The 21,362-nt window shown below is 41.4% G+C and overlaps 1 protein-coding gene across 1 annotated transcript in view; it reads right to left on the minus strand.

Annotated features, from left to right (window-relative positions):
- LOC138629405 (carbohydrate sulfotransferase 15-like) overlaps positions 1 to 8,582 on the minus strand; it is a 35,416-nt gene extending 26,834 nt beyond the window's left edge. The window contains exon 1 of the mRNA XM_069713070.1: positions 8,324 to 8,582. The gene's annotated coding sequence lies outside the window, so the exon portion shown is untranslated. The remainder of the gene's footprint in view (positions 1 to 8,323) is intronic.
- Between the last annotated feature and the right edge of the window lie 12,780 nt (positions 8,583 to 21,362).

Here is a 21,362-nt window from a genome sequence, read left to right on the forward strand (position 1 = left end):
CTAGTTCCTCCTGGAAGTAGATTGTAGTAAAAACAAAAACAATTTTTTTAAACACAATTCTACCTGCTTGGCCACATCCTGATAAGTAGAGCCACAGTGAGAGACGTTCCAACTACAACAGCACATCTATCTTGCAAAGTGGAACAATTTCTCTGGAACGCCCAAGGTTCATATTGGCAGCAGCTGCCTGCACAGATAGAAAACTCCAGCTCCAAATGAACTTGGCAGGGATTAATCCCACAAAGTGATAGCTGCAGCGATGAAAATAGCATTTGTACAAATTCCTTGTGACCCTGGCACGGTCGGAGTGCATCTCCTCACCGCCAAAAAGCCTTTAAAAAATTTAAACGGCCCCCGCAGGTGCGTCTGACACTTCGGCTGGACATTTCGGAGCTGTCTGGTAAACGGAACTCGATGTTGACCTCTGATCTCGGACAGACGTGCGGCCGAGTGGCACATGCATGTTAAGACGCCACCCCTTGTTTGGGTTGAATGAGCCCCGGGGGCTGCCGAGGCTGCTGAGGCTGCTTATGATCGCCACTTAAACCAATTGTTCTGTTGTATTAGGCGTGAGACGGAGTAAACAAAAATTGAACTTGTCTACGGGTCAGCAATAAGACCGAGAAGCGGCTCAGCAGGGTGAAATTAACAGGAACAATCTCACTGGTTTGTAGGTCACTCCAAAAAGGGGAGCGAGGAAGTGCTGGGGCACTGAAAGGTTTCACAGTTGCTCATTTAAAAACAGTAGCCAGAGGTAATTGGAAAAGGACCACATCTCTCTGTGGTACTGAACATTGTCGAGGTCTGTGCTCATTAGAGTGACATCTGGAAGATGGATACTGAAGTCACACACACGCTCGCACACACACAGCCGCTAATACCGGGTCTCTCTGCTGACCTAAGGGATGCCATGGCAACACATGAAAGCATCCCTGACCCAGTGGTGGAGTATATATATTTTAAAAGTTGTGTAAAAAGAGAACCACGAGTACTTAATAATAACACACAAAAACCCAACATTCATGTCTAGTTTCCCTTCAGTGCCACATCAGACAATAATCTAGGCTCCCCTTTTCTTTTTTGTCTCACTTTCGTTTGTTTTCTGGAACTGTGTGTGTTTATTTAGTAAGTAAAAGAATAAAAATTGAATTGGATAAAAAAGCGAAAATAATTAACTAGAAATCTGGTTGCACAACCTTGCCATAGTTTAATTATTTATTGACAACTAATGTTCCCTCTCTCCCTGTTTTTCCTTTCTATTTTATCAGTTTTTTTGTTTTTATTATAAACATCCCACATTTACAAATCAGAAAAAAAACAATCATTAAAAACCAGTTCATGTGCATTTTCTGACCTGCCACCGACTGAAACTTCTTGAAAGAAACTCATTGACTGTTGGGAGGAGTCAGGATGCAAACTACACTTTTAACACCCCAACATCGTTCCAACCAATGTGTGCCTTTTTGCAGCAGGAAACACTTTTGGACCATATTTCGATGTCCAATCCTGGTGAAAATCTGTTTAAACCAACCACCTTGTCTAAAATTGTATTTTTGTTTTCTGAAAACTTCATTTGAAAATCAAAACCAATAAACCCTACATTGAAAAAGAGGATGTACGTTGTAAATAAGGATCTTTACATAATTGTAACACGATTTTTCTGCCCAAGTAGCATGACAACAGAGTCTCATTAATCAAACTGCAAGCTACAATAGGGGGCTGTTTTTACTCCCCGAAATCCATCTGCCTGGCACAACTGGGTACAGATGGCGAGGGAAATAAAAGCCAGTTTAGTTTCCCATGCGTCATTAATACAAGCAGTGACCCCCAACTTGGCAGTGGCACACGGCAACTGTGGGTTGCCAGATTTACCTTCTTACTCAGCACCTCTAAGTCCCTGCATGATGTCCAGGTTATACACAGTTTCACATGTTTAGGATTGCACAATTAATCATATTAAAATCACGAGCCGTAATTTATGCCCGTATGCGATCTCATTTCTGAAGGACGATTTTGACGCATTTTCATTCGGGACATCAGCTGCGTGAATCCAAGTGCTCGTGCTTTCTCCCTCCAGTAAATGACAAGGCGGCGTTACACCACGCGACGCAGAGCAGCAGAAACCAGCAGTGAGGAAAGTAAGGGAGCGAGTGAGAGACACTGATGGAAAGAAAACAAAACGGAAAAAAGCTTGTTTTGAATGAGAGAAGACAAGAGAGTGAAGTGGATTGTTTTTGTGTTCAGCGATTCATGAAGCTTAAAACAAGAACGTTCACTTCGTTGTCCAAAGTTGATGTGCAGGTGTCATGCCAAGTTCCGCCTGCACGTCAGGAATTAGTTCATCTTGCAACATTTATCCTTTGTTATCATTCATATTTTCACTATAATATTGACACTATAAAGTTCATCAAATAAAATAACTGCCGATAAAATCATTTGATTCCTGTCAAACTTTGATTTGAAGTGTCATTACTGAGTGTTAAAGGATGTGTGCCTTATTCTGAGGAACTGATTGTTCTGGTGACCATTTCCTATTTCAACGTGTAAATTTCACACTGTTGAGACAAAACAGACCAAAGTATGAGTCACCATCATGATTCTCCTTGTTTACTGGAGGCTGTGGCACTGGAAAAAACAACAACAACTTCCATGTTAAGTCATTCACTTGATAAAGCAGATGAATGTCTGTCAGCATGGCAGCTTAATCACTGGAAGCTCATTAATCACACTGACAAACAGCCTCGGACCGCTACTTCATTCAGACAACATCTTCTGGAGTAGTTGCTCCACCACAGCCACATAAATTCTCTTCAGTGAGCCACTGCTCTCATCAGGAATACATAACATAACTTCATTGGAGGATCTATTTATCACCGGGGCCCGTCCTGCATGCACCATTATTTTCAAAGACTTAACTCCTACACTTGAGCGCAGCCGGATACTGTCTCCATTGCAGGTCCTCAGTCTAAAACTGGAGCCCGTTGTCACTTAGATGCAGACTCACAACAACGGCAGTCTGTCTATGAAAACGTTTGCAACAAAGGGTTACTGGTGACGGGCGTGAAGTGAAAGATGACATCTTTAAGAGCCGACATGTTTTGATAGGCTGCTGAATAGCCTACGACTTAAACAGACATACAGAACAAATCAGATTCTGGCAGTTTGTTTGTGCTGATGCAAAACCTCTTTCCCTTGCTGATGATGTAGGTTTGACTTTTATGGGTTAATGATGTGCTGTCGTCACTCTCACAACTAAACTCTTTAAATGAGGGCACTTTAACTAACAACTGATTATTCTATCAATCGGTTTCCTTCCAGATTCAAATCTGTACAGCGATAGAAAAGCAATAGAAAATGCTCATCATATGTTTCCCGAGCCAGCGTGTTATCTTCGGTTTGCTTGTTTTCTTCAAAACAACATCCCAAATGCCAAAATATACTCCATTCAAAATAAGACAAAAGCCTCATGTTTGAAAAGCTGGAACAAGTTGGTTATTTTGCATTTATTAACTAATGGTTAATTTATAATCACAAATGTTGACAATTATTTAGACGATTATTTGAGTTTTTGGTTCGGCACAAACCAATTATCTCCAAGCAAAGAAACACAGCGGATGTCTTGTACCAGTGAGATTATTTTTCAAAACCTGCCCAAATACTGACAGAAACACTTCAATAAAGAATGAATGCTTTTACTACAATTAATGTATGTCCATTGCAGGAAGAAAAGTATTAGAAGGTTTTTGTCATAGTTTTTTTTTGTTGTTGTGGTGAGGTTAGTCGCACCTCGCCATGTCTTGAATCGAGCTGGGTGAAGGTAAAGTGTTTTTTTTACCGTGATGACGAGTTAAAGGTGTGCTGTTCACCCGTCACCTGCAGGCCTTTTCAGCTCACTTTGGCTGTTTCTGTTCGTACTGTTCCACCGTACGATATTTAAAACCGAACTGCTCACCAAATAGTCCAGAATATGCCCCGAGTCAGGTTAATTACATTGGGGGGTTTTTACTCAACTATCGCACCACTTTTAAAGCTAGGTTACATCAGTGATAAACACATTGCACTTCCTATAACTTCTTCAAAATAACAGCATCCCAATGGTCCACCGGTGGGAAAAAAAACAACTTTTAATGTGAGGCAGCAACATCGGGAAAGCTTCAGTTTGCATCAACAGTAAACTCGCACGGCTCCCGATGTGGGGTCGAAAGCTTTCGCTAAACGGTCTAAGTCTAAGATCTGAAAGTAAGAAGAGGAACACGGGAGTGAAACTAAACTCCAAAGCACAGGGATTCAGGCAGAAGCTACAAAAAGGTACTAAACACGGAGAGACCTTTAAAATCTTTCTAATCTCCTGCACTGACACGCACGACATTAGGCACTGAGGACACAGATAAGAGGAAGAGACGTGGCGAGTCGGCTGTGGTCTGCTCCGCTACCGAGCAGAACAACAGCAGTGTGGCTGAGCCCGTCTGTGATGCTGCTCTGGAAACACGTACCATTGTGGCTTGGCTTGGCTTGGCTTGGCTTGGCATGGCATGGTATGGCTGAAGCAGACCAACCTCGACTAAGTGGAAAACCATATTAGGGAAATGCATTCATGGTTTTGGGGGGGTGGGGGGGTCGTGGGTCCATATGGACAGTCTGTGTGCCCTGTGTCCCACGGGAGCCCTGTTGAGTGGCCCCTGATGCACACTTGACACTGTAAGCATCCTGCAGCAGTGACTGAAATAAAAGACCCCGAAAAGAGAGGTCAAATGCTTCATTTGAGAAACACAGAGTGCTGCTTCAGGCTCTCAGGCTGGAAAAGGACAAGCAGGGGGAAAAAAAAAAGGTGTCAGAGTTATCAGAGCACGGCTAGAATGCATGAGTCACTGGGAAAACCAAAGAATATCTACAGGGACTGGTCAGAGACACAGAGGCTCAGGGACAGTGGGTTGCCCCGTCTGGTGCAAATGTCCCAGACAGGCAAATGTGGGGCAAAAGAAAGCTAGTCAGCCGTGCAGCGCCAATGTTCATTATTGCTTCCGATTTCTAATTTGCTTTACTAAATCACTGAACCGAACATTTAAAGATGGGAATAAAGCCAGCATTCTTCTTCATTAAGTTAAAACTGTGTGAATAAACAAGATCACCAGCATGTTAAATCTACGTGACATTAAATGCAGAATGGTACACCGACTTACATGAAAGTCTTCATTTGGACTGCAGGTGTCTCGGCTAATAAAAAGTGCTCCGTTGCACAAATTGCACAGTGCATGATTTGCAAAACACAAAAAAACATTGAACAAAAACTCAACTCACTTGTTTTATCTACTGAGCTCGCACTAATCCAGCGTGTAGTCCAGAAATGGGGGATGCGTTCTGTCACGGTCAGTGTCTAGTGACCTTAAATCCATAAATCTGAAAAGGGCACGGCTCTTTGCACGTTCGCTGCCAAATTCTTTCTCAGTTTTCACGATGAAGTGACCTTAAAAAGCCCATTTAAATTGAATTGCTGCATAGATCCCCTCTGCTGTTTCAATTGAATTCCCCTCCTTTGAGAAATCTCTAACAAAGATTTCAATAACAAAGGCATTCCCTCTTTGTCTGTGTTGCAATAATTAAGAGGGTACAGCTGGTCCTTTACTGAGAGAAGCATTATCACAGGAATCTCGGATGAAAACCAGTGTTGGAAAATTCAACCTAAAAGCTGCGTTTCCTGCTGTGATGACATAGAATCAAAGTCTGAGCGACGAACCGACGTCTTCCTTTTGATATTTGACTGAAGAGTTATGACACACTGTAAGTAATGTGCTTCATTCATGGTTCTGCCTTTTAAGTTTTTATAAATGAATACTTCGCCGCGCCACTACAGAGAGCGAAGTTATTTCTGCATCTAAATCAAACTGATCAGCCAGACGTATTGTAACTCAACTTCTCGTGGACAGAGTAATTCATCAAAGTGCTTCAGTCACTCCAGAGAAATCTGCGGTGGGAGAGATGAAATGAGCTCAAACAAAACAGAGTGCCTGCTTGAGGCCACGCACACTACACCCAGTCATGGCATTTAAATCATTCTAATCATCCATCCCACTCACTGTATAATAATATATTGCAGTGAGAAAGAGAATCCCCACCACATTTGCAACGCCTACGTCTCGGCTTCCCACACACACTGTGTCAACTTGCAAACAGCTACTCACCCTGACATGGCACACACACACACGCACACATACACGCACGCACACACACACACACGCACACACACACAGAGTGTGTCTAGCCACGCCATGTAAACAGTACCATTATGAAATATGTGCTTTAAAACGGAGTGCTCTTTAAGCCTGTGAAGAATAGTTGTTTTCATTATTTGCAATTTTTGTGAATATTCGAGTGTAAGCTTTAAAAAAAAAAAAAAAGGCTCACCGTGAATTTTCTCAGCCCAAGGGGATGTCTCTTAAATTGCTGGTGTAGTTCAGTTAACAGTCCAAAACCCACAAATATTAAATCTGTAATAATCCAATCAACAAAAAGGCAGCAAATCCTCACATGTGACATACCTGGAACATACAGTAATTGTCATTTTTGCATGATGAATGACAGTTTAAATAGTTGATTCATTTCCTGGCATTCAACTGATCGATGAGCTCTTCCAGCACAACTGCTCTTGACAGATTGCATTGTCATCCCATTTACCTGCTTTGTCTCCCATTAACTTTACTCTGTCATTGAGAAACGGGTGGCAAGCATGTGCTTAACTGAAAACTCAATTACAGCAATTACAAACTCTTGTACTTTACACAAGAGCTATAACAATTATTGTCATCAGGGATCCATTTTCGGAGTCTTTTTCTTGATTCAAAAGTCAGAAAATGGTGAAATTTGTCAAATAGTGTGCCCCGAAGCCCGAAGGTCAGCCTAAAATGTGTTTATTTTGTTTTAAACAACAGTACACAACCAAGAGACATTCAGTCTTACCATGGAGGATGAAAGGAAGGAGATAATATTCACATTTAAGAAGCTTTTGTCAGAAAAATGTTGCATTCTTTTAAACTCAAAAATGACCCAAAACAAATCATCGATTATCAGTATAGTTGGAGATTGAACCGAGTGATTTGACGGCTCATTGTTGCAACTCGAACCTGGAAAAAAAAAAAGGGTTTTGTGGGGGGTTAAAGTAGTGTGATGCACCCTAAAGACATGTCTGCAAGCCCTCTCATGACTCCATGTTGCAGCTACACACTGTAGATGTTTATGTCTTGGCTTCGGCTGAGGAGGCTTTGATCTGTAAACCGTTATAAGTTATGAATCTTGTGGTGTGAACAAGGGGGGGGGAGGAAGATTAATAAGCAGGTGCTTTGATGGCTCCTCTGATGCTCGACACACTACCGGTCTTCGTAACATGTAATGATCTGAAATAGAAGGAAGGAGGTGCGTCTCTTGCTGTGTGTGCGATTTCCCATAAAACTGGTGAGAAAGCAAACGGGAAAAGGACGCTGGTGTCTGACTAACAGTCTCAAGTCAGTCGCACATTTTGCTTCGCGGCAGTGTGTGGTCTGTTTGGTGTCTCAGGACAAAGAGAAGAGAGGACCACACCGTCCCTCTTGAGGCTTCCCCTGCGCTCATTGGTCAGTGGGAAATCCTATTGTTTTGGATCTCACGGTTGAAAATCCTACATCTCATGAATGGAAGCGACATATTCCTGTAGAAAATGTGACAATAAAATGCCTCACTCTGGATTTTTATTTAAAAAAAATATATATATATATATATATATATAAGCGGTTTATTATAACTGATCGCGACGTGACTGATTTTTTTTTTTTTCGATAGTTATGATTAATAATTATCCTACTTAATATTCCTTCGCGACGGTCGAGCGGTCGAGCTTTTAACAGACAGCAGCTCTTCCCCCCCCCCCACTTTAAACCCGAGGAAAAATGAGTCAACTCTTGAGTTAGATTAGAATACATAGTGACCCATTCATTCTCTATAGCAGCGCGCGCCTCTCCGCTGAAAGGAGCCCGTTATATTGGTGATGTCTCCGGTTGTATACAGGGCATACACAAATCAGCCAAAAACTTTTCCATTTCTGTACCCACTCCCCTCAGAGAGGTGAAGCCTATAAAAAAAAAAAAAAAAAAAAAAAAAAAAAAAAACGGGTGCATGAACTTCATTGACATAGAAACTGGCGGAGACGACAACACGATTTCGCAGCAATGAAACGAAGAAAAGGAAATGAATGCACTGACACAACTCAAAAAGCACGAGGCTAGATAAACGGCACTGGGGGAGAAAAAAAAAACAACAACAACTAAATAATAACAGTGTGTCAAATAAAACCTACCATGAGTTTGTGTCTGTCTTGGAGCCGGCAGCGCTCACACGTCCAGCCGGATCAAATAACTTCTCATTGCCTGCTCGTATATTTCCATTCCGGTCACTGGTCACGGGATTAATAGCATTTGTAAATCCGTGTAATTATTATTAATTTTTTTTTTTTTTTTTTTTTCCCCCCTCCGCTGGCGGTTACATGAGAACAAGTTGTGGAGTGTCTGCTGTGAGACAGTCTCTCTCTTCTGCTTCTCTCTCAAGCTGCCGATATGAACTGTGGGAGTCAGTCAGCCTCTCTCTCTCTCTCTCTCTCTCTCTCTCTCTCTCTCTCCCCCTCTCCTCTCTCTCTCTCTCTCTGGTGGGGTTGGTATGGGTGAGAGGTGAGAGGGGACAAATGGGGGAGGGAGTTCTTAAGAAGAACTATAATAACCGCTACACAGACGGGAAAACTACCTCAGCTGGAATATAATGAGAACAAAAAACATGATCAAGGTTCATTTCGTACAAATAATAATAATAAAGGCTTTTCTTTTTTTTTTTTCACCTACCCTAATGGTGCACATTCATGCACGTAGTTTATTTGCACAGGGTTTTAGATACCAGTTTCAAATTTCTAACTCATCCAAATACAAGGGAGGTAAGTAAATAGAACTTAATTTGCTGCGCACACACTTTGTCTATTGAAAGATTATGTAATAAACTAGAAGGGCACTGGCAGAGCGCAGACCTCTGACAAGGCCAATACTCCACTATGAAGACATGATATGTCTGGATATATTTCAAAATCTGTCAGAATAATGTCAAAACACGCTTGTGCTCAAATCTTAGCTGTTACACTGGTTCCAGTTCTCCCATGTAAAAACCATTGTTCTAAAGGGCTACATAACAACTGCTTGGTGTATTAAAGGTCCCATATTGTATAAATTCAGATAATCATATCCGTTTTCATTTCGTGTGTTTCTGGGTTTCTGTGAAAGTGTCAAAACACAAATAATGCGCACAGCCCATATTCAGCAACTGTGCCATTCGGACTTCTGTAAGTTTGTGATGTCGCAAACTAATGCTCACGTCATTGGTCTGTTCTCATCGGAGGTGGTTGGATGTTCGTGTCTGATGTGAAAACCAAAGTTGGCATCGACTTATTTCAACTCGCGTACATAAGATAACTTGCGTAACGCATTTAACTTAAATCATGTACATAATGTAACAAATGTATTTATTTGTACTCAAACCATTTCACAATGTCAAACCTTGTGTTTATTATTGTTATGGTGAGAAGGACGGTCGCCGGTACTCTCCACTGGTCATAGATGTTGTTGTGGTAACCGTTGGAAATAGATCTATTTTGTCCTCTCGGTATGAGGACATGTTGATTATTGGACTACTGTGGTGCCTTTCCTACGGGAGTTGAAACGGGGCAAACTTAAGCAAGAATAATGTATTTGCCTCCAGGACAAAGGAATATAACAGAATCCACTGCGCCTACTGTGGGACGCAACGGGCGATAATGTCACATTCATGTGAAAATGTGTGATTCTTTATCGCGGTGGTGCTTGAAAAAACAAAATCCAACAATGAAATGCATCTGGCCCATAGATGTGGGAGGTGATTCATCGTGATGCATCCGGACGATTCTGAGGTGCATGAATCAAAGCTCCACGGCGGTGACCGTGTTCCATGCGGCCGCAATTCTGTCTTCGAGCGGGTGTTTCTTTTAACCCTCCTGTTGTCCTCGGGCCAAAATGACCCGCAGCTGTGTTCAAACAAGTTCTGTTTTATTTTCATATTTTTTGGGATCATTGGTGACATGGAGGCTGTGAGGGTTTCTTTAAAGAATGATGACCAATGATCCCCAAAAAATATAAAAATAAATAAATAAAATAGAACTTGGTTGAACACAGCTGTGGGTCATTCTGAGCCGAGGACAACAGGAGGGTTAAGTGCGCGCTCACCTGGGAAATATGTTGTTTCACATCATGTTTTCAGTGTTGCTGCCACAATTTTGTTACTGCTGTCATCCTTCCCACAGTTGTTGTAATGAGTACCGTTAAACCTTCAGTTGTATTGTTCCCCGTGCCAGTTTCATAAGCCTGCAGCATCCACTATTGTCAATGTACTGTATGTCCTTTTTCTTTATTGCAATAAAGAACTAACCCTAAGGATGCTATAGATTTTTTTTAGAATTTCATCTTCTCGCAATATGAATTCATGTCATCTCGCTCCTCGCTGCTCTCAATCTAATCGACTGGTAAGGCCAACAACACGGTGATGATTGTGATTAAGTGATTGTGTAATGGCTGGTTGTCTCTTCAGCAAGTCATTCAGTGCATGTGAGTCACGCTGCCTGCAGTGTGCCTCGCGCCTGCAGTCAGACATGCCTGTCACCAGCAGCCTGTCCCAGCCTCTGTTTCTAGTAAAGCCCGGTGGAAATAACTGAAAAGGAAACCGACACAAAAAAGAAAAAAAGTCGCTGGTCTTGTTTGTTTTATCTCGCTGTGTGTTTTGAGCTCAGAAAATTGCATACCTGAGGATGTTTTGCGTGTTACATCACACACAATACGAAGGCGACAGGATAAAATATGTCTGTTCATGTGCCAGTTTCTTCACCTTCCAGCCAATTCCAAAGAAATGAATACCTAAGTGGTGCAGTTTTGTCTCTGGCATTCAATTTCTTGATTCGCCACGATATTCCAGTAGCGCTTTCTCAAAATGGTTTGTCAAAGATCAAAGTGCTAATATTTGGCAGTATTGTTAGATATGATTGCTTCCCTTATCGGTGTTCTTGATTATCGTAACTTCAATTCAGCATCATGACTTGCACAATATTGGTGGTCAGCAAATAAAAATCATAGTGTGACAGTTTTCCACCGCACCACTGTATTAGTAATCCTCCGATATTGATCAAAGAACCACAAAAAAAAGTCTATGAAGTTTAATTTATACTCAGGTTTTATAAAATGGGAGTCCAAAATAAATCAAATCAAAAACTATTATTTTGTAGTTGAGTCAACTATGACCGCGGTGTCGTTTTTTTTTTTTTTTTTAATAAGTAATAAACTCATGTGGACATGAGAGCAACATCCATCTCAGCATTTATGATATTTTAGGTTTCTGTCTCACCTGGCTTGAGGCAACAAGGGATCAGCTTTATGAATTAAAATTTTGAGGAATAAACTCAACAAAGAGTCTCTGAGCAGAGCAAGACCCCCTGCGGTTTATCTGTTAAGGAGTACTTTTATGGAGAGCACACCACTATCAAATCTGCATAATGGGAAGAGTTTAAAATGTTTTAAAGAACCCAGCGGGACAGTAAAATGAAAGTAGAAGTAATAGCTTTTACGCATGCCTGTTGGGGTGGGGGGGGGGTGTCTGATAAAAGTCATGTTCAGGAAGGGAAGGAAAGAACGCTGACCTAATGTGTGTTTCACAATTTCCACTGAAAGCAACATGTTTCCGATATCTCTGGTCATGCACAGGGAATGAACTGTCTTTATTTTGTCTTCAGTGCGAATGTGTTTGTTGCTAAGTCTGGTTTGAACTCCCAGGAGCTCTGCCAGCTGCTGCCGTGCGGTTCTTTCCAGCCTGAGTATTACTCATCTCTTTCATTCCATGTTGTGTGTGTCAAGGCCTCACAGTGATTACAGCCTGACCCTAATGATGTTTGTACAAAATATTCAGCACCAATATAAGGATCAAACAAAGATGACGGAGTTGCAATTTCAAAGATAGAATATTTGATTCTAAAAGTTAATTGCTGAAAAACTGTGCTTCTGCCTAAAAATCGGAACTAATAACATCAGTCTTGGAAAAACTGCTTAAAAAAAAAATCCAATATACTAAATACTAGGTTTTTACTTAGTCTTGTCAAAATGAACTGTCCTCGACCATAACCTTGAAATGGTACTCAAGGTCTACGACACAAAGGAATAGATTAATAAGATCAGTAAATTACCTCTTATTACCTCTCGTAGTTTAAAAGTTTTATCCTGACAGATCTGGTCAAGGAGACATGAAATGACCGCGAATCTAAAGGGACTCATAATTTGTTCAAGTCTGCTAAACTATGGACTAACATTAATAAATCATGGAGAATCCTATGGCTTCATACAGAGCGGGCTAAATGTATCTCCATCAGTTCATCTATTTCGAAGGATACAAGAGTTCCTCTGAATTCAGATGACTAAAGCGGACGTATGCCCTTCGCCCAGATAAAAAAAAAGGATAACATCTGCATGTGTTAATCTGCTATAATCTCTGTAAGATGTTTGACTCAACAATCAGACAGAGACATCGCTATACCTGACGCCACAGCGCACAGTGCTGCCTCAGCACTTCAGCAAACAGGGAGTTTCGATCAAGGCTGCCACACTCCATTGTCTTCTTCATACCTCTCTGCGCTTTGGAGGCTGCATGCTCGTTTTTGCATCCGTGGATGAATGGGAAAATGGAATATTTCTGTTGCAATACTCAATAGAATCAATAAACCGCATCATGTGTTGACTAAGCTGAGCTAAAAGAGTTATTGGAAGGGAATCAGAATAATTTTCTCCTTGGAATGCTGTTGATTTATGAGGGCTTTCTTCTGTTCCTTGTGGAAAATACTTTCTGTTGTTTTCTTGAAGAGGTCCCGTCCCTGGAGACAGCCAATACAGCCAAATCCTGCAGTACTGGACAGGATGCCATACATCAGTTTAGCAGGCAGGATCAACACCCATTTTTCCATGACAGTCCAAATGCACACAGTTTCCAGAAACACGTACACACTCCCAACACAAACAAATTATATGTAAAACATCATGGAAAATGCATCTATGCACGCTGAGTAAATAAACTCAGAGGTGCTGAGAAAATTAGATGAGCAGACACTTGATTGACAGTAGAACTGCAAGAAATATCTTCTGAATCAGCTATTCCAAAATAATTGATACTTAGTGAATCATTTCAGCTATTTTTCAAGCAAAAATGTTCAATATTTTCTTCTTTCATACTCTCAGTGTGTGGCATTTCTTTGTTATATATTATTATAATATTAAATTTGCTCTTGGTTTTGCACTGAAAAAGCAACAGAAACTGTATACATCACCATGGGTATGGTAATTTTTAACATTGTATAGCCTGAATAATTAATGAAAAAATAAAATGGCAGATTTATCTAACTGACAGAATATTAATCAACAAATTATAAACTCGATAAATTATTTATCAAATTCCAAACCCTTGTTGGTTTCAGCTGCTGAAATGTGAAGATTTGCCCCTTTTCTCTGTTATAGATTGAATATTTAGATTACATGTTTTGGACATTTGGTCGGACAAAACAAGAAATCGAAGACGTGACTTTGTGAAATTGTGAAGGCCATTAGTATTGTATGGCAATTTATAAACTAAACTTGATAGCAACTTCAAGTAAAGAAAAAAAATAAAAGATTGGGCTTCAAAAAACAGAGAGCATTTTTATGTGGCGCCTTTTTTTTTTTCTTCAAAGTGAAGCAATAAAAAGACTTTGTGGTGCTCCCATTTCAAAGAAAAAAACTGACAGCCCGTTCATTTACTCGTCCAAACAGACAGATTTTTTTTTTAGCAGACTTCAAGATTCCAGTGAATAGAAACAGTCTAATTGTTTGCGTCTTCACCTTGAGCTCACTGTCTTTTAAGACTTTATTTTTGTGTTGGCTAAATGTGTTGAAAGAAAACATTAAATTTAAGCTTTCAAATTACCAATAGTACAGATAGCAGTCATAAAAGCTCCAAGAACAGCAGACAATGACCAATATATCAAATTCTTTAGCCACGACGATGTTACATCTCTTGCATTTGCTATTATGTGAAACACATTGCTTAAATGCAATATATTCACAGAGCTCGTTGGCTGTTTCTGCAGTTACATATAAACAGTACACACAGCAATAATGTCACGTCCTTCTTGGTAATTACTGTTCTAATAGACTAATGATGCAATTAGCAATATCAGTTCTGCGGGTTATTTCTGGGAAAATATTGAAACGTGTTTTTTTTTTTGACAGGATATATGTGCACTTCCACACAGTAACAGGACATAAATTCTATTTTAGTGGGTAAGAAATTCTTCCTCCAGCACCTTCACGTCTTCCTGAGGAAAGTTGTTTCCATGCCCGATGCCGTGAAACAAACATCATGGGTTTGGGACTGAAGATTTTAATGAGCCGACAGCGGAATAGCAACTGAGACACAAACATGAACTGAAAGATGGCTGGATGTAAATAGAAGTACATAGCATTTTTTTTTCCCATTTGCATTTTCTGGTTATCTAATGAGATTTTAAATGGCACGGTCATGTAAATAAACTGCAGACCCTCAGAGGGTTATGTTGAAGCAATTATTAGAGAGTAATGGAAACCTGTCAGTCAGACCTGGGTTTCTGTCAGCCTTTGGCTCGGCATATTGCTTTACTTGTCTGACAGGCAACAGCAAACCTGCACTGTCGGTTCGGTCGCCGCAGACGCAACTTGAGGAGTATATTTTTGCGATGTTTATGTTCGAAGGTGAAGCGGGGCGGGGAGGGGGGACGACGATACACAGGAGCCTCTGAAGTGATGCTGAGTTTTGAATTCTCACTGTGTGCCAGCGCGTGGATGCACATGTTATTTTTCATTCAGCTGACTTCAAATCTTGTGCATAGTGTTTCAGGTGCACCACAGGGAGATCAGATTTCCCCTGCTTCATATGAAACAGTTTGAGAGGATATCCAGCTTTGATATTCTCACCTTTTGCATACCTCCATCCTGCTGCTGGAATTCACGCTGAGGACCCGGAGGCTCCGAACCACATTTTTATCTTGTCATCGTTGTTTTCCCTGAGAGAACAGAACAAGGAGTAAATGAGGAATGTTTTCAGCGGCCCAGCGGTAACATGGCTTTGCGACTGTGTCCGCCAGTCGATATAAATTTTCATGCAAATACGAGTGATTAAAGCTGATTAGACAAGCACGAGGACTCATTGATGTTCCGGTCACAGATCAAACATAGATAACTACAAAAGCTTCGCACTTCGCATCGCATAATATGATAAATGTAATTTATTACATCACGATAACTTTCGTCTTCACATCTGACCGTGGAGGAATGAGCATGGCTCTGATGGGTTACCATTCTGCAGGATGCCTGTCTGAACCTTCACATGTAGAGGTGCCCCAGCGGAGCGGCTAACGGCAGCCATTTCATTAAACATCAGGACGTGCGTGAGGAACCTAAATTGGATTTTCTTTTAGCTGTGATCACAAGAGCTTTTCAAAGACCGTAAGGTCATAAAGCCCATGAATTTGTCAAGGAAAATGTAATGTGCAGATTGAGCATGAAGAGAAGTTCCATTAAAGAGGATTGTGTGTACTTATGAAGCACAGCCCAGTATTATATTTCTAAATGGACAAGAAAAGTGATGGCAGGTCCTCGGCGTGGTGCACAGCAGGACGAGCTCAGGTTATTCATGAAGAGACACTGGAACAAAAACAATTACTCACAACACTAAATATATCTGATGATTCACAGTTTAAGTGCAGATACAAGAGCTGATTGTGAAGATTTAGATTTGTAAGTTGATAAAATATTAGATAAATAGTCAAAATCTATATTTGTGTTTACTTAGAGTGCCAATCAGAAGTTGAGCTGACACAAAATCATTTGTTTTGTCCAACTAACAATCCAAAACCCAAACATATTCATCTTCAGTGATATTAAACAAAGAAAAAGTAAAGATGCTAAAACCAGGAAATGTTTGTCAATTTTACTTAATAAATATCTTGAATAATTGACTCAAAAAACTGATGAGGGATTATCTGTCTCTAAACTAATTCAGTTCAAAATCACCAGCATTGTCCCAGAAAAACTAAGAACCCCAAAAAGAACCAATCATCCAGCAAATAAAATGGTAAAGAAAGGAAATTTTGCGCCTAAGCAGAATTATAACAGCATAACTAAGGGACACACTGAGAGCCGACTGTTCTATTGCGATAGAGTAATATGATCTCTTTAAGCTATAATGGAGATTGGTCATTAAGGACTTTATTTAAAAGAAGGAAGCTAAATCCTATTCTTCATTTTATAGGGAGCTAATGAAGAGATGCTAATATGACAGACATACGATATCTTTTGCTAAATCCTGCCAGTTGTCTCACTGCAGCGTTTTGGATCAACTTGAGTCTTTTCAAAGAGGAGACATCCTGATAATAAGGAATTACAATAGTCCACCCTGGAAGTAACAAATGCATGTATTCAGTTTTCTGCATCGCCCTGAGACATGATGTCCCTGATTTTGACAATATTGTGTAGCTGAAAGAAGGCTGTCGGAGAGAATTACTTTGTGTGTGATTTAAAGGACACATTCCGGTCAAAAATACCTCTGAGGTTCTTAATTGATCATTTCACCTATAAAATGCATCTCATTTCTAAGCACACTTCATCGTCCATTTTCCGCATTTTAACCAAACTTGTCAAAACAAATTAAATTTGACTCGGGTCCGCAGACTGACAGTCCTGAAGTTAAAGATTCAAGAAGAGACAGCCAACTGTATTTTCACAAGAGCCAAAATCAGCCTCAGATTACTTGATCGAATTTTCGTCGAAGTGCATCCGGCTGGACTGAAGTTATGGAACCTGTCAAACGTTGTTGTGTTAAATTAAAGGGACATAGAGGTCTGTTTATAATTCAGCATTCCAGACGTATCGTCGCACCATTTGGAAGCCCGTCTGTATTTTTCCTCAGTTGTAGAAATGGAAAAGGGGGATATTGTCTAACTGGGCTCCACTCCTCTGGAGTAGAAACCCAGGTGAGTAAATCTACGCCGGAGTAGTGGCTGAGTCAAAATGGCTGTGAGGCTGATGGCGGTGGAGATTAATTGGGTGGCCGGCATCCAGGGCGCTGTCTGCCTGGCTGTGTTTCGGCTTGTCCGGCTTCCCAAACTGCAATCTGTCAGTCACAGACAGCGAGACAGCTGCTCCGTCCAGGTGCCAACCTGTGTTCCTCTGCCAAGAGGGGTGACTTCACATCCTCCATTAACACTGAGTCCCTTTCATTCACAACTGGGAGGATATTGGAGGAGTGCGGGGAGGATCAGGCAAGAGTTAAAAAAAGAAGCCAAGGAAATGGAAAGTGGACACAAAGTATTCATCACAACATGGCAACATTGATTATTTTTGTTTCCTTCTAAAATTGGAAATACTTACGAGGTATAGTAAGGAATTAAGATTTAGGCTGCAGCTAATGATTATTTTCATCGATGACTCGTCTGTTGACAATTTGAACATTAAGTGATCAACGTACTGCTTTTTGAGGACTGTAACTACCTCAACGACTGCACCCTACCGGGTAACTTGGAGAGGATCGGTGTCTGAACCTTGTCCTCTCACTACTGGTGTCCCTCAAGGCTCCGTCCTGGGTCCCCTCCTCTTCTCTCTGTACACCAACTCTCTCAGCTCTGTCATTCACTCACATGGCTTTTCCTACCACAGCTATGCTGATGACACCCAGCTGATCCTCTCTTTTCCCCGATCTGAAACACAGGTAGCCGCACGAACCTCTGCCTGTCTGACTGACATCTCTCAGTGGATGTCCTCACACCACCTCAAAATTAACCTCAACAAGACCGAACTGCTCTTCCTTCCAGGGAAAGACTCTCCCACCCTCGACCTGACTATTACCTTGGACAACGTCCAACGTCCAACGTCCATAGGTCGTTGGAGAATATGTCCTCTTCTCACTCAGAAGGCGGCGCAGGTTCTGGTCCAGGTTCTGGTCCAGGCTCTGGTCCAGGCTCTGGTTATCGCACGTCTGGACTACTGTAACTCCCTCCTGGCAGGTCTACCTGTTAGCGCCATCCGACCTCTGCAGCTCATCCAGAATGCCGCAGTTCGACTGGTCTTTAACCTCCTACATTCACTCCCACTACTCCGCTCCTCCGCTCCCTTCACTGGTTACCAGTAACTGCCCGCATCCGTTTCAAAACATTGGTACTTGCGTACCGTGCTCTGAACAGATCGGGTCCAGTCCACATCCAGGACATGGTCCAACCCTACATCCCAGCCCGCTTCCTCCGCTCTGCATCTACCAATCGGCTTGCTGCTCCCTCACTGCGAGCTAAACACTCAACAAAATCACAACTGTTTGCTGTCCTGGCTGCTAAATGGTGGAATGAGCTCCCCACCGACATCAGGACAGCGGAAACTCTGTACATCTTCCGCCGCAAACTAAAAACACACCTCTTCCGACTTTACCTTGAACAGTAGAACTTTAGTAGCACTTAAAAATGACACTTACTGATAGCACTTTGTAGTTTGACTTTCTTGAAGAAATTGTATTTTCTTGATTCCTGTTGTTCTGGGTTTTGTACCCTCATGGTTGAAATGCACTTATTGTAAGTCGCTTTGGATAAAAGCGTCATGAAGCTAAATGAAATCTAATGTAATGTAACTAATTAATAATGGCAATATTTTCAGATTTACCACCAGAAAACTAATGAGAAGGAGTGAAGGTAGTGAATAACACCATTACGACTCATGGAAAAAATATATTGACTTTGCATTTTATGAGAAGTTTAATGTGAATCAGTGGAGCCGGAGGGTTTTTTGGACCCCACCCCTAGCTGCCCTTGGTGGTATTGTACTTTAGGCACTTCCACATACGTCTACTTGTATGTACAGTCTGTGGTTTTGCCTCGCCTAATTGTGAAAAGTACACGCATGTATGATCAGAGTCGAAGAAGGAGATCATGTGTGGGAAGTCATATGACAAATTAGGATGAGGTCAGGGGTGGTCGGCTTGAACAAACACAGGACTTGTTTGGATGTTTTCTGTTCCTAACCAAGTAGATTTGGTTCCTCAACCTAACCAATTTATGACTGTTCAACCCAAACCATGATCTTTTCCATTTTTGTGCCCAGACCTAAGACCACTTACTTTTCACGCCTCGGCGAAGCAAAACGTGACACTGATACGGTATCTTCTAGTGGACTGACAGGTGTATGACACACTTTGCTGTGATAACGGGTTGACTTCCATATGTCTCAATGACACTCTTAAATACTTTTGGTTGTTAGTTGTTTATTTTCTTTTGAATGGCTCATCAGTTGATTGACTTCATCATTTCAGCACTGACAATTTATCAAAAGTCTCTCACCCGTACATCATGTCAGTTTGTCCCCATTTGTTTTGTATCAAAATGCAAAATTCACAGTAGAAGTTAAGTCCGAGACAAAGACCTCTGAGACAGATGCGACTCCCCTGGCGATGATAATTAAGCACAGTTTAAATTAAAAGCCGCCACAGGGGGTTACTTGTCATCATCACAAATGACTTGTCTTGTTTCATTCTGACGTGTTGGCTTATTTGGAGTTAGAGTAAATAATGCAGAGATAATATTCATGAATCTAGTACTCGGAACGGGCTGTAACCTTCAAATCAATGTTCCCATTCAAACACCCACAAATACGCAGATTCACACACACGCACACACACACACACACACACACACACGCGCACGCACACGCACACTTCCTCTCTCTCTCGAGCATTATTGTGACGGCTTGCTGTTTCACACTCATTCGGGTGTTGTAGCTGCAGCGCTCACAGCAGCAGCACACAGTCTGCTGAGTGAAACAGACATGGGCACATGTCCAAGGTCATTATTCAGGCTGCTGTTTCCAAAACACAGGTTTGTGAACACTTCCCGCTCTGATTTCATCTCTTGCCGTTATCTCTTCATCTTTAGCAATGCGTATTTCAGCTCGATACGATACGCAGCGCGTAGTTCACAGTTTAACTCCACCGTCATGATATTTAGAACAAGGTTTCTGTACATATTTTCAAAACAGGATTTTTAAAACTAAGAAAATATATATTTTTTTACATCTTGTACATGTGGATCTCCATCCACATAAACGTAAACAAAGGAATAATAATGTCTGCATGAAGGACGGTATCGTGCCAAAGCTGGTAATACAACTGTGAGTGCACTACAGGTTACCGTGTCAGTGTCGCGTTTTGCTTCGCCAAGATGTGGAAAAAAACAAACACGTGCTGTCGAGGGAGGAGGTCATGTGACGAAGTACAAAGAGTCACAAAGTCATTAGAGTGAAAAGGTTGCAAGTGGTTGAAAGGAACAAATACAGGACACTCGCCTAAACCTGAATTGGTGTCAACCTACATGGACGTGCCACTGCCTCGTTTTTGACATCGAAAATGAATTTGAGTTTATTAGGATCACTCTGTCCTTATTTGCATCCTTGAGAAGATCAATACCACTTGTTGTTATTGTTGTTACCACTTGTTTGTATAGCTGTATTTTCTCTCTTTGTTCTCTTTTGAAAAAGCAAGTCCACCTGTTTATGCTTAGCTAAGCTAATGCCTGATGGTTTTAGTCTATAATAAGAGATATGAGGGAGGTGTAATCTCTTATGAAAAAAGCAAATCAGCAATGCAAATATTCTTTCAACATTTTGGTGCACATTGAATATTTATGCATTTTTGTGTTGCAAAATAGTGTTTCACCCCCGTCATTGTTCTTTCTTTTTCATTTCTCCGCCCCCATTTTATCCCTCTCAGTCATTTTCTGGACTCCGGTGCGTGTAGGCAGAGCCAATCGGATTCTGCCGCTCATTTTCTTTTCATAGCCTTGAGATGGGAGAGTCCTTTCAGCCAATTAGCTCAGACAGCAACAGCCTCCAACATTAGCTGAGACGAGGGCATGTAAAAAAGATTTACAGCTTTGAGAGCCAAATCCACCCTCACGTCTTATCTCATCCCCCGGGGCTTTTGGCCACCATACAGCACAGCCAAAGGCTTTATTGCTGGATAATGGTCGGTCCGCTCCGCTTTCATGGGGAAACAGTGGGATGATGCCTGCTGTGTCCGACAGAGAAACTGGGGCATAAAGTTCAAAGTGGGCTCAGCTCTGCGTCCCACAACGCAGGCACAGGGAGCTCAAATTCCTCACAACTGCCTCACATTTTCCATGCGACAGTGACTCAGTCTACATATATATGCACATTAAAGCTATTTGTGAGCACTTCAGTGGTTTTAAGTGGTTT

Source organism: Brachyistius frenatus, unplaced genomic scaffold, assembly GCF_029030835.1.
Source record: "Brachyistius frenatus isolate BFR_SWC_R1_liver_20210118 unplaced genomic scaffold, ASM2903083v1 Contig_115, whole genome shotgun sequence".
In the NCBI taxonomy this organism is placed as follows: domain Eukaryota; kingdom Metazoa; phylum Chordata; class Actinopteri; family Embiotocidae; genus Brachyistius; species Brachyistius frenatus.